Below are 13,119 nucleotides of genomic sequence, written 5' to 3' on the forward strand. Positions count from 1 at the left end.
TAATGATATAATGATGATAGGCTCAGATGATAGGGTTAGGGTTAAAATAGTGCGATATGGCATTAACTCCAAAATGGCCGATGTGTCCCTTACATCACTCCTCCTCGTGGCACCTCATTTGTCTGGTACATAAATGACAGCAAGAAGGCTTCAAGAAAATTATCATTTCTGTGTCCAGGCATACCTACAAGAAAAGTGTATTCAGTATTTTTATAAATATGTTCTGCAAGATAAGAATGGAGTGTTTTCAATAAAAGATTGGCTTTATACTGATGTTACTAAACCAACAACTTTGGATTTAACTGAAATGTTAAATAATGAAAAGGGTTAAAAGTTGAGAAAATACAAGGCTTTTAGAAATTCAAAAGAAATTATTTTGTTTTCCTCTTGTGAAAAAAATTATTTTGGATACAGGAATATCAACAAATCCAGATGAATATTTGTATGATATTCTATGGGGTGAAAGTGGTTCAAGGGTAGTAAGGGATGAGGAAGGAGTTTAAGAAAATGAGGCAAGAGAGAGAAGGAGGAGGAGAGGCAGAAGAGAGAGGAGGAGGAGAGGGAGATGAGAGAGAAGGAGAAGGAGGAGAGGGAGAAGAGGGAGAAGAGAGAGGAGCGAAGGGAGAAAAGAGAGAAGGAGGCAAGGGAGAAAAGGGAGAAGGAGTAGAGAGAGAGAGACAGAGAGACACAGAGACATACAGAGACAGACAGACAGAGACAGACAGAGACAGAGAGAATAAAAATATGGAAACCAGTGATATTAAAAAAAGATCAGAGGTATTACAGAAAATAAATCGATCTCAACGCACTGAGGAGGAAAACAAATAATTGACAAGTCTAGCAAAATTATATGGGTCAAGAGTGTTAACAGCAATTTCAGGGAGAAGATTTAAATGAGAAAGTGAAAATAAAGAAGAGAAAGAAGGAAAAGATTATATTCTTGACGATGTTGGTATTATTGACTTTGGTTAAGGTTTTACACTTTTTTTCTTCTATAAATGGAGGAGAGAGTGAAGACATTTCTTCGGATTCTTTATATTTTTAAAATTAAGATGCAAATATACATTTTGGAAACTAAAAAGGTTTCCACACTGTCGGAATTTTTCTCATCAATAAATGAGTTATTGCCTCAAATGTATAAAGAAAACCAACACTAAAAATATCTTGTATGGTAAAAGTAAAAATAATAGGGTTATACAAAAAGAAATATGTTTGGTGTGTGGCTCTAAAAAGAGTAAATTCATCTCCAAACAAAAATGTGGGGGAGATGTACAAAAGTTTTTATCAGGAAGTAAATTTACGACAACTGGAGTATCAGGGGAATTACATTGACCGGGATATTCTTTCTGTGGTCCATGAACAAACTTGAATAAATGATTAGATGAAGCTAACAATCCTAAACCTTGGTCTAAACGTAAGAACAGAGTTGATGAAGTGTGTATGAAGCACGATATTGATTATGGAAATAGCATGACATTGAAAGAAAAACATGAAGCAGATCGAGAAGTGTTGTATAATTTGTCTTTGATACAAAATCCAACCTTGAGAGAAAAAGTTGATAGGTTCATCGTGAAGAAGATGATCAGTGCTAAATTGAGACTTGGCCTTGAAAATTCAAATAAATTATAGGCTCTAATGATGTCATTAAGATTAAAGAGCAATTAGCTGATGAATTACATCAACCAATAATCACAAAGTTTCATAGAAGGAAAGTTTATTCCAAAGAAGTTGATTATATCTGGTCTGCTGACTTGATTGAACTCAATTTTGATAAGGGGTACAAATATGCCTTAATTGTTATTGATTTTAGGAGTAGATATGCGTGGGTTGTTCCTTTGAAAAACAAAAGAGGTAATACTCTTATGTTAGCCTTCCAACAGATACTTACTTAAAGCAAGAGAAAACCAAAAAAAAACTGTGGACTGATGAGGTCACAGAGTTCTACAATAAAACATTTATGAATTTTCTTGAAGGTAACGGAATTACATTATACAGCACCTTTAAAGAAGGAAAAGCGGTTGTTATTGAGCATTTTAATCGCACTTTAAAAAAGAGACTACATAAAAAATTCACTCAACTCGATTCTCAACGATGGTTATCTTTAATTCAGGACATTGTCAATAAGTACAACGATATGATTCATACCTCAACAAAATCCAAGCCATCAGAAACATTTGCAAAAATAGAAATTTGAAAAAGAGATTAATCGGTGAAAGCCGAAGTTCAAAGTTGGTGATATAGTAAGAATATACAGGTGGAAATCGCATTTTAAAAAAGGTTGCACTAACGATTGACGAAAGAACTTCTTTGAATTGTTGATGTAATAGATACAATTCCTTGGAGTTACAAATTATGTTTTAAAAGGAGAAGAGATTTTAGGTTCATTTTATTCACAGGAATTACAAAAGACAAAGATAATAAATAAATAATAATAATTCAAAAATTCACTCCACCCCTTTTCTGACTCTGCCCACACAAACCACACCCACACAAGCCGCACTCACACACCACATCCACACACCACATCCACATCCACACACCACATCCACACACCACATCCACGTCTATCATATCCACATCCACACACCACATCCACCCTGCAATGATTTGTTTATTAGTTTCCTACACACAACGTGTTTATTCAATTAAAAAAATTCACTCCCCCCCCTTTCTTTGTCTACACCCACACAAGCCACACCCACAAAAGTCACACCCATGCAAGTCACACCCATGCAAGTCACACCCATGCAAGTCACACCCATGCAAGTCACACACACAAGCCACAACCCATATAAGCCACACCCACACAAGCCACACACCTTCATCCCACCCCACCCATACAAGCCACACCTATCTACTCCATCATTCCCTCCCCTTGTGCACCCCCACCCTTGACCCACCCTTCCCCACACACACAAGGGGAGGGAATGAGTGAGATGAGGGGGGCAATGGATCGTTGGGGGGGGGGGAGCGTACCTCCCCCCTTTCCCCCTTCTTGTTTTACACCTCCTTTATCCTTTTTTTTGTAAATTAGAATTAAATAATTATAAACCAAACAGATATAATTAATACTTATTACATACAATATATTACACATTGAAATATCTACAACAGATTTTATTATATAATGTTTGTTTGAATCAGAGAGTGAAGGGTGTTGAACCATCTGAGTGTTTATTTCCTGTTACACACACACACACACACCACACCACACCACACCACACCACACCACACCACACCACACCACACCACAACACACACACACACTAATATTATATGACACACCTGTGAATATTTAAGGAAGTGTCGGAGTATGTCATATTGTCAATAAATAAATAAATAAAACCTAACTCTCATAAATTAGCTTCAGTCAGAGAGATGTATAATTAATTACCTGGAGTAGCCTCTGATGACTGTTTGGAACAAGAGGCAACATATCTGCACTTTCTTCATGATTGACACTGTAAAAACAGGAAACACAGGCACTCATTTAACATAATAGTATTTTATTATGAGTAATACCTTTAAAAAAAAATCTTCAAAGAACATTGAAACATTGGGTAAATTCTGTGATGTCGGTGGTCTCGGAGGTATCCATCTTGGAGGCAGGTTATTAATACATATATTGAGGTCATTGTGAAATTCCTGATGAACGAACTGGATTTGTCATGACGTCATTTAGAGCTTTCCATTCCTTGTGGAGATCATTAGCATAACAATTCACCTCGCGTATGAGTGAGTTTGAAATGCTGTAACAAAAAGGAAAATAAATAATTAGTTGTATAATTAATCATATAGAATCAAAGTGAAGACCAATTACTGCACCAGAGTGCCAAGAAGGAAGCCAGACTTCACAACACACACACACACACACACACACACACACACACACACACACACACACACACACACACACACACACACACACACACACACACACACACTATATATATAGGCTTTCATTATCAGTTTAATTGTGTATTGTTACGTTTGAGGGGGGGAGTATGCATTCAAAGGGTAATTAGGATGTTTAATTAGGTATGCCATGCTGTTCGAGTTTACCAGGATCTCGATGTAATAAGTAGCAATTCAGTGGTGATAAGTTGTCTAGTAAATGTTCATTTCTTCAAGGGGGGAAATGATAAATGTCACGTAATTAGATAGGGACACGGGATAGGGTAAGTGTGTCTGCGTAAACCCCTTTTGGTATTCTCTGAAGACTGGCCGTGACGTCACAGGACAGTGCAGCGGATGGCTCCGCCCTGTGATCACGATTGGCGGAAGGCGATGGCGGTGGGCCAATAAACGGCTCGATTGAAGTGACGAGGACAGAAGGATAAAAAGGTTCTGTTCGGGGTCGAAAAGGAAGAAGAAGAAGATTACAACCAGAACGATCGTGTTTTTTTGGTGTGGAAGCTGTGGCGGCAGAGAGCGTCCTGGTTGCTGTGCTGAGTCGATCGTGCTCTTGATCGTGTCTGGGAGCCTTGCCGAGCCTCGTGCCTCGCCTCGGTTGGCTCTGGGGTTCTGCTGACTCGGAGTACGGGGTCGGGCGGCGGGCGGACCTGCCTCCCTCTCCTGCTCGCAACTTGGCGCCAGAACTGGTTCCCTGGCGGCTGTGAGCGGACTTGGGCCAAGACCAGGAGGTCGACAGCACCACGGTTTCTCCTGCCCCCCTGACGAGAGCAAGGCCAGCTCGACCGACGCCGATCCAGGGACAGTTGCGTCCACACCACGGTCCAGCCTGACCACGAGGAATAGCTACGTTTTGTGTGTGTGTGTGTGTGCTTGGCACCTTAGAAGGTTTGAGATCTCTATATTCATTGGAATTGTCTGTGTTTTTTCCCCACGCCCGATCCCACACCATCCCGTCGAATCGCCCCGGATCCCTCTTCTTGCCGAGTCTTGTTATTTCTGGTAATAATAAAAAACAAATAAACATCATCAACTCAGTGAAAAGTGACTCGTGCACCTTCCTCGTCCCGTTTGCGGTAGAGCGATTAGAACCGCCATGTTTGGGTTATAAACAAATAAATCGCCTCCATCGTTTCGGCTCATTCTACGTTGGCGGGACTGTTCAAGTCCCGTGGACGTCACAGTATGAAACAAATGTGGTGACGAATCATTGAATTCTTCATCAGAGGAAACATTGGAACCAAGCAATTTCTCGTTCATCTCTGTTGGGTCAAATGAGAGAAACGAGAAACCATCAAAAAAAAAGAGAGATTTTTGAGTGAGAGAAATGCCGCACTTATAAAGCATGCTTGAGGAAGTGAGAAGCAGTCTATTTCCCAGAATTATTGGGTCTGGATGAAACACCGGAAAGAGAATAATGGGGTAAGTCTGGGAAAATATCCAAGTTGAGAAATGCTGTCATTTCTCGAAAAATTCATGCATTAGTGTTTGAGAAAAGGTTCGAGTAAGGAAAATATTTTTATATGAGATGAGTGCTTCAAAACAATTTTATAAAATAGAACATGAAAAAATATTTATTGACTATTTAAGTTTAATGTACATGAGTGGGACCAAAATATGCTCAGACAACAGCATCAAGAGAGGTTTGTCATTTTGGCTCTGCTCAACAAAGATACTTAAAGGTCTAAAGAAGAGTGTATTAAAAGAGACCATTAACTTTCAACGTTACCTTGAATGTATATGGAAGAGAAAGGATGTTTATAGAAAGATGACTCTTTTTAGATATTATAAACACGAAATATTCTCAGAGACTGTAAGTAAGGAAGTTCGAACAGCATTTATGATAAAAGATATATAATAAGTGATGGAATAAATACATTACCTTAAGCGTTTAAGGTCAGGTCAGGTATGGGAGCATGTGCCAGAACAGCGCGTCGCTGCGTCCACTTTCCGCCGGTACTCCAGGGGCCTCCGTCTGGCCATCCCCCAGGCAGATGCCAGGCCCATCCCCATCTCCTTGAGATGATGGTCAACCTGCTGCAACCACGAGGCACGTGGTCGGCCCACTGGCCTCCTCCACTCATGAGACTCCATCGCTGAGAGAATCTGGTGAGCAGGATCAGCGTCAGGAAAACGAGCCACATGTCCATACAGCCGCAACTGACGCTCACGGACGATGCAGGTAACAAATCTCATCCGAGTCTCTCTCAGCAACCGCTCGTTGGACACAAAATCCAACCAGCGATAGCCAAGGATTCTCTGAAGAGACCTGGTACCAAAGGAATTAAGTCTCCGTCTCAGATCCTTGGTCAGAGTCCAAGTCTCGCATCCAAAGAGCAAGACTGGAAGTACCAAGGACCTGAAGACTCGGACTTTCGTCCTCCCGCACAGGTACTGGCAGCGCCACACCCAATGATCCAGTGAATCCATGACTCCCCAGGCCCGACCCAGATGTCTTTTGACCTCTGACTCACAGCCAGCAGAGACATGAATATCACTGCCGAGGTAAGTGAATCTCTCCACGACCAGCAAAGACCTTGCCCGGCAATGAGAGCAGCGTCACCCCTCGGTAGTTGTTGCAGTCTTGGCGATCACCCTTCCCTTTCCAGAGAGGAACAACAAGGCCCCTCTTCCAATCAGTTGGGATGATGCCTGTGTTCCAGGCAGAGCACAAAACTGCATGCAACGACACGAGTGCAGCATTTCCACCAGCCTTTGAGAAGTTCAGCATGGATGCCACAGATCCCTGGAGCTTTACCCCGTTTCAACTGGTTCACTGCAGCCCGTGTTTCCACAAGCGAAGGTGGACCACAGTTGATTCGAGGGTCAGCAACAGGGATTGTAACACCCTTGACGTCCAACTCGACAGCTGGGGGATCAGCCTGGTACAACCGCTCAAAGTAACCGGCCCAGCGGGCCTTCACTTCAGACTCCTCTGTCAAGAGCCTACCACTCTCTGCTCTAACTGCAGTGCTCCGAGGGATGGGCTTGGATGAACGCAATGCGCGAATTCCCCTGTAAGCGGGACGAGAATCACCTGTCCACAGGTGATGCTCTACCTGCTCACAGATTCCTCGCACATAGGCCTCCTTGTCCACCCTCAGTGCACGTACAGTTTTACGCCTCAGCTCCCTGAACAGCTCAGCTCTGCCATTCAGCCTGGCCCTGCGACTCTGGTCAATGGTATCCAGTGTCCCTTGAGAGACAAAATTCTTCTTTGCCCTGCGGTGAGCTCCAAGACATCCACCGGCAACATCAAGGACGGTGGTCTTGAAGGCACTCCACAACTCTTCGGGACCCCCCAAAGCACCCAGACCCCCCAAGTGTCCACTCAGCCTGTTCGCAAACTCCTCAGCTACTCTCTCATCCCTGAGCTTGCCAACATCTAGCCTCGGCTGGGATGGTACCATTCTCCAGGATTTAAGGTGCAGCTTTAGAGTTGCTACAACAAGCCTGTGGGTCAGTATTGAGGAACTGAGCACTCTGGTAGACCCTGCAGTTCTGGATCATCCTCCAACGACCGTCAATGAGGACATGATCAATCTCCTTTGCCACACCGCCAGTGTTGGAATACCAAGTCCAGCGATGAGCTTGTGGGCGCTGAAACCATGAACCAGCCACCCTAAGTCCATGACTTCTTGTAAAGTCAAGGAACTTAGTGCTATTCTGGTTCATAGTTCCTGACCCATGGGGAACTCACACATCATAACATCATAACCTTCATCATAACCAAATCATAACCATCCCTATCAGTTCCAGTCGATGCATTGAAATCCCCCAAGACTAGAAGTGTATCTCGTCTGGGGCACTGATCAACCACAGACTCGAGCGTGGCGTAGAATGCATCCTTCACGGTGAGATCACTCGTCTCAGTCGGAGTATAAACAGAGACCAGGGAAATGACACCTAAGGAGTGACGAATCCTTAATCTCATAATACGCTCGTTGACCGGTGTTAGCTCAATTATCATTGGGGTCAGCTTATTGGACACAGCAACAGCAACTCCTTTGGTATGGTAACCATCAGAGCGACCAGACCAATAGTAGGTGTAACCACCCGCCATTATCTCGCCACAATCCGGTCTCCGAACCTCAGAGAGAGCTGCAATCCTGATGTCCAAATGCTCGAGCTCAGATGATAACAGACACAGGTGATCATCCTCTCTTAGGGATAGGACATTCCAGGCACCCACCCGAAGGGACCGCCTCAGGTTAACCCAAGGAGACCGCCGTCTGGTGGATGACACCTCAGCACCACTCCGACACACTCTCCCACAATCTGACCCAGGGATGTTACCCCGTGGTTTCACTCCTATCATCAAAGATTGGGGGTCATGAAGGCTTTGCCCCAATCCCGTCATCCGGTGAGCTGCCCTGCGAAGGGAAGCTGCACAGGAGGTACTCCCACGGAGTGGGTTTTCAGATTTTTTTGCGTTTTTGTGTTTTGCGGAATGAAGGGTTTTATGGTGGCCGGAGTGCAAATCCTGCCACCAACCTCATAATAAAAAAGTAACCCAACTGCAGGAGGGCGTCCGCAGTCACAGTTGGGCAGGAGATATGGCTCACAAGGAGCTCCTCCGCCCTTTGACAGGTTTTGTTTTTAATCCTGCTGGGTGTCCATATCCAAACACCCTCCTCACCAGAAAACCTGGTGGGAGAGACGGTTTAGTTGCCGACAACCCGACCATGGAACAGGTTAGTACAGGTTTACATGGTACCTGTAAGCAGGTCACAGATCTAACCTGACCTGACTGACAACTTAATTTGTTCAATCAATTTTTTTTAAAGCAGCCGTAGCCCGTTAAAACCCCAAACCCCATTTTTTTTAAATTAATAGCTGTACTCACCACGGGTGCGACGACTCATGTGGAATGTAACATGATATGGAATAGGCAAAGCCGAGAAGCGAACGTAGAATTCTTCTTACATTCGCTTCTTAAATACATCAAATTAAAGCTGTGATTTTTCGGACATTTGTGGATACAACTCGTTCACAACTGTATACTTGCCAACTATACCGTGGTACATGTAAGCGCCGCACAGCTGATGATTTTGATAGATCTGAGGTCAGTCAGGTGCATAGCAGACGATGCTGCAATTTCCGGTTACTTCGGCCTGGATTCGGGATCAGCGATCAAAAATGTAAATCACGATTAAAAATTATTTTTTGATGATGCGGGAGATATCTTTATTAAAATCAGTGGAGGAAATATACACCATGTCTGATATTTGGGTCTTTCATGTCTCCGCCGATGCCTTTATCTCCCGGGACGCATCATTCCCCATGACAAAAACCGGAAGCAAAAGGGTCATAGCCGACCATATGGATTCCAAATTGCCAGGGTATTGTGTTGTTGTTGTTTCCTATTTCTCTCATGTGCACGCGTTGAGTATGAAGCTCACTACGCTCGCTATAAATGATAACTATGACATCATCGGTCACGTGGTGTGGAAGCCATATTGAAAAAACGGAAAAAAAAAACTGGACTTCTGTATCTCTAAAACTGCACCAAGGAAAAAATTGAAACTTGGCACACAGCAAGTACTCATGGGGAATGTGTGATTTTTTATGACGTCATATGTGCCTTTGTTATGACCTCATAATTGCATATGTTGAACGCTGCACCTGATCAGCATGAAAAATTTTTGAGGGTCATCTGGAGATAAAATGGTCCCCAGGAAAAAAAAAATTGATGATGTCATCGGTCACGTGATTCAGCAGCCATATTGTTTTGGGGGTTTTTAACCTTCAAAAATCTTCTTCTCTGAAGTGGCTGAACAGATTGAGGTGAAACTTTACATGTATGACCACCTATCCACGAGGAACAAAAAGTTCACACATTTGATGTCATAGGTCACATGGTCTGGCAGCCATGTTGGATTTACCATAAAACCGATAAAATAATCTTCTTGTCCAGAACAGCTGGACAGAGGGCAAACTTCACACAAGTGTTCCCCAAGCCATGGGTGTTCAAGTTTGTTTAGAAATCATTGATGGGTCACATGGTTTCGCAGCAATATTGGATTGAAGAAAAATATTAAATAACACTGAACAACAAAATTTTTTTACTGGAGATGTGTAAATTTAGATGATTTAGACTAATTTGGGTATGCTGATTTCAAAAATCATAACCGTTTTGCTGTATCATGTAAGGATTTTCAGTGACATAAATATTCCCATTGCCTAGAAGTCAGGATTTCAATGAAATTTACAAAAAATCATTTATTCATTTATTTCATCATGAATGCTTCAAAATTATAGAAATTACAGAAAAACTCCACTAGAATGTAATTAAAAATGCTTTAGGCATTTGGCTTTGCGTTTGTGCTGCTCTGTGTCAGTTTCACGATGCAGGAACCAGCAGAAATCGCCCATCATGTTCGGGTTGTGCCGCCCTTGGTAACGAGTCTCCATGAGTGAAATCTCTTGGTGGAATCGCTCGCCGTGCTCGTCCGAGACTGCTCCCAAGTTGTCAGGGAAGAAGTTCAGGTGCTGGTGTAGGGAAATGGATTTTCAGGGACATCCTGGAGCCAAGTTTCCTGAAGGACTCCAGCAGCTGCTGCACTATTTCTTCATAGTTGTCCGCGCGCTCGTTCCCCAAGAAGTTGTCCGTCACAGCTTTGAAGCTCCTCCACGCTGCCAGCTCTTTGGGGTTTAGAGTCGTCGGAAAAGTTTCGTCCTTCATAATCTGTCGGATTTGCGGTCCAACAAAGACACCAGCCTTGATCTTGGCCTCCGACAAGGTGTTGCCAAACTTTTCCTTGAGGTATAAAAACCCACGCCCATTCAGATCCATTGCCCGTACAAAACTTTTCATCAAGCCGAGCTTTATGTGGAGTGGTGGAAGGAAAACCTTGGCTGGGTCGACAAGGGCGACATGCTTCACGTTGTGTCGACCAGGTACATGCTCTTTTCGCTCTTCCCAATCTTTCTTCGTCCAGTGATTCTTGTCGTCTCTGCTATCCCAGAGACAAAGGAAGCACATGTATTTCGTGTAGCCTGACTGCAGCCCTAACAACAGCGCCACCACTTTCAAGTCTCCGCAGATGTGCCAGTTGAAGTCATTGTACTTGATGGAATCAAGCAGCTGCCGCATAGTCTCATAGGTCTCTGTCATGCCGAACGCGTGAGCCAGTGGGACTGATGGTTTCTCGTTGCCATTGTGGAGCAAAACAGCCTTCAAGCTGTTCTTCCCCGAGTCGATGAAGAGGCGCCAGTCTGCAGGATCGTGATCACACCCAAGTTCTTTCAACAGACCGTTGATGTCACTGCAGAATGTCATCGTGTCTTCATCTCAAAGAACTCAGCCATGTCTCTGTGACGTGCTCTGAACAAGGATATCTTGGTGTTAGGTTCAAGTAGATTCCACTGCTGCAGCCTTGATCCAAGCAGCTCTGCCTTCGCCTTTGACAGCGAGAGATCTCTTACAAGATCATTTAAGTCTCCCTGGTTCAGAAGGTGTGATTCTTGAGTGTCGGGTTCAAAAGGTTCATCATCACCATCCTCTTCACCACTGCTTACAGCTATGTTCTGATCAGCTGGAGGTGTTGGAACGGGGTTCTCGTCATCATGAGGCACAGGTTTACGAGCAGAGACGCAGTCAGCATACTTGATGTGACCTTTATTCTTCTTCTTGAAGCCGGCGATGCTTGTGCAGCAGAAATAACAATCATCATGATGATTCTGCGGCTCACGCCATATCATGGGCACCGCAAATGGCATGCTCGCGCGCTTGCCCACCAACCACTGAGTCAAGGTTGTGTGACAGCTTGTGCAGCAGATGTGTGGTGCCCAGCTCTGTTCTTGGTCCCCCCCTTACACCCGAAGTAGTGAAAGTAGGCGGCCTTCATTTTCACTGCTGTAGATATACTTCGCTGTTGATCTTTTTTGGTATACCGACCACAGACATAACAGAAGTTGTCAGGATGATTGGTACAGGAACGCCTACTCATCTTTATCTGAAAGAAAGAAATATAACACAAGTTAACAACAATTGTACGAAATAGACATGTTAAAGACATATGTAAATTTCATTGAAATCCTGACTTCTAGGCAATGGGAATATTTCTGTTCCTGAAAATCCTGACGTGATACAGCAAAACGGTTATGTTTTTTGAAATCAGCGTACCCAAATTAGTCTTAATCACTTTACACATCTCCAGTAAAAAAAAAATTTTGAAATTTGTTGTTCAGTGTAATGTTTTCTCTGGAACCGCTTAATCAAGCGACATGAAACTTCACGATTAGGGTATTGTCGTGATTGGGAATACATGTTTTAAATTTCAACTTGAGTGGATGCATGGTCTGGCAGACAGAATTATTTCATTTTTTGATCTGGGTTTTTTTTGGAATAAGGCTCAAACCCATCCAGATGGTTTGAGGGTGGAGGAGTAGCAGCTGAAATGTAGATCCTATCCAGGTTGCTCCTGATGACTTCATCTTTTTCTTTTTGCTTGTTTGGGTTCCTTCTGATTTTCCAATGCAGACTGCACCTATTTAGTCTCGCATTTGATTTGAATTGAATTAATTTTGATCCCATTCTAAATGAAATTGAATAATAATAAAAAAAATGTCATGGGTCAGGGTCAGGTGTCCAATCAAAGCAGTACGTCTTGGTACCCGGTCATCACTGCCAGCAGTTATAAAGTGGCAGTTCTAATTTTGTCTATTATTAATTACGTAACACAACAGTACACAAACGCCACACAAAATCCTCCACACAAAACAACACAAAAACCACACAAAAGTCCTGGCGAGGGTCTGCAATCTCAGATTGTTCTTTTTCTTGTTTCTTGAATGTTTCACCGTCCAAAGGTACCTTGCAAGTTACTGCCGAGCGATGGCTCACGTGACGTCCTACCTTTTGGCGTGCTGTCCTGGTGGGTATTGCTGGTAGTCACCGTGGTCTGCACACCCAACCTGCTTGGTCAAGGTTCTCGAGTAACCAATTGCCTTCCGATTTGATGAAATGCGTGATGGATTCAAATCCAGATAGCTCGCTAGCTGTTCGAGCCGCACAGTGCCAGCAATTGGTCTGCTCGAAGTGACTGTGTAATGCTAATTAAGCGTAATCGGTGGTGATGCGCTTTGACGAATGAAAATTTGGGTGTCACTTGGCCCATTGGTGATACTTTGGTCCACTGCACACCGGTTGCTTTGTGAGGTCCCCAGTTATGCTTGCATGATGTCAATGTGGCCCACTGGATG

At 43.5% G+C, this 13,119-nt stretch overlaps 1 long non-coding RNA gene across 2 annotated transcripts in view; it reads right to left on the minus strand.

Annotated features, from left to right (window-relative positions):
• Nucleotides 1–13,004, minus strand: part of LOC147024611 (uncharacterized) — a 118,957-nt gene extending 105,953 nt beyond the window's left edge. For both annotated transcript variants that reach the window (XR_015059099.1, XR_015059098.1), the window contains exons 1-2: nucleotides 12,773–13,004; nucleotides 3,395–3,461 (exon numbers count right to left, since the gene is read on the minus strand). This is a non-coding gene — a long non-coding RNA (uncharacterized LOC147024611). The remainder of the gene's footprint in view (nucleotides 1–3,394; nucleotides 3,462–12,772) is intronic.
• Nucleotides 13,005–13,119: the final 115 nt, after the last annotated feature.

The sequence above is a fragment of the Eptatretus burgeri genome, chromosome 6, assembly GCF_056783735.1.
Source record: "Eptatretus burgeri isolate ZD-2024b chromosome 6, Ebu_testis_v1, whole genome shotgun sequence".
Lineage (NCBI taxonomy): Eukaryota > Metazoa > Chordata > Myxini > Myxiniformes > Myxinidae > Eptatretus > Eptatretus burgeri.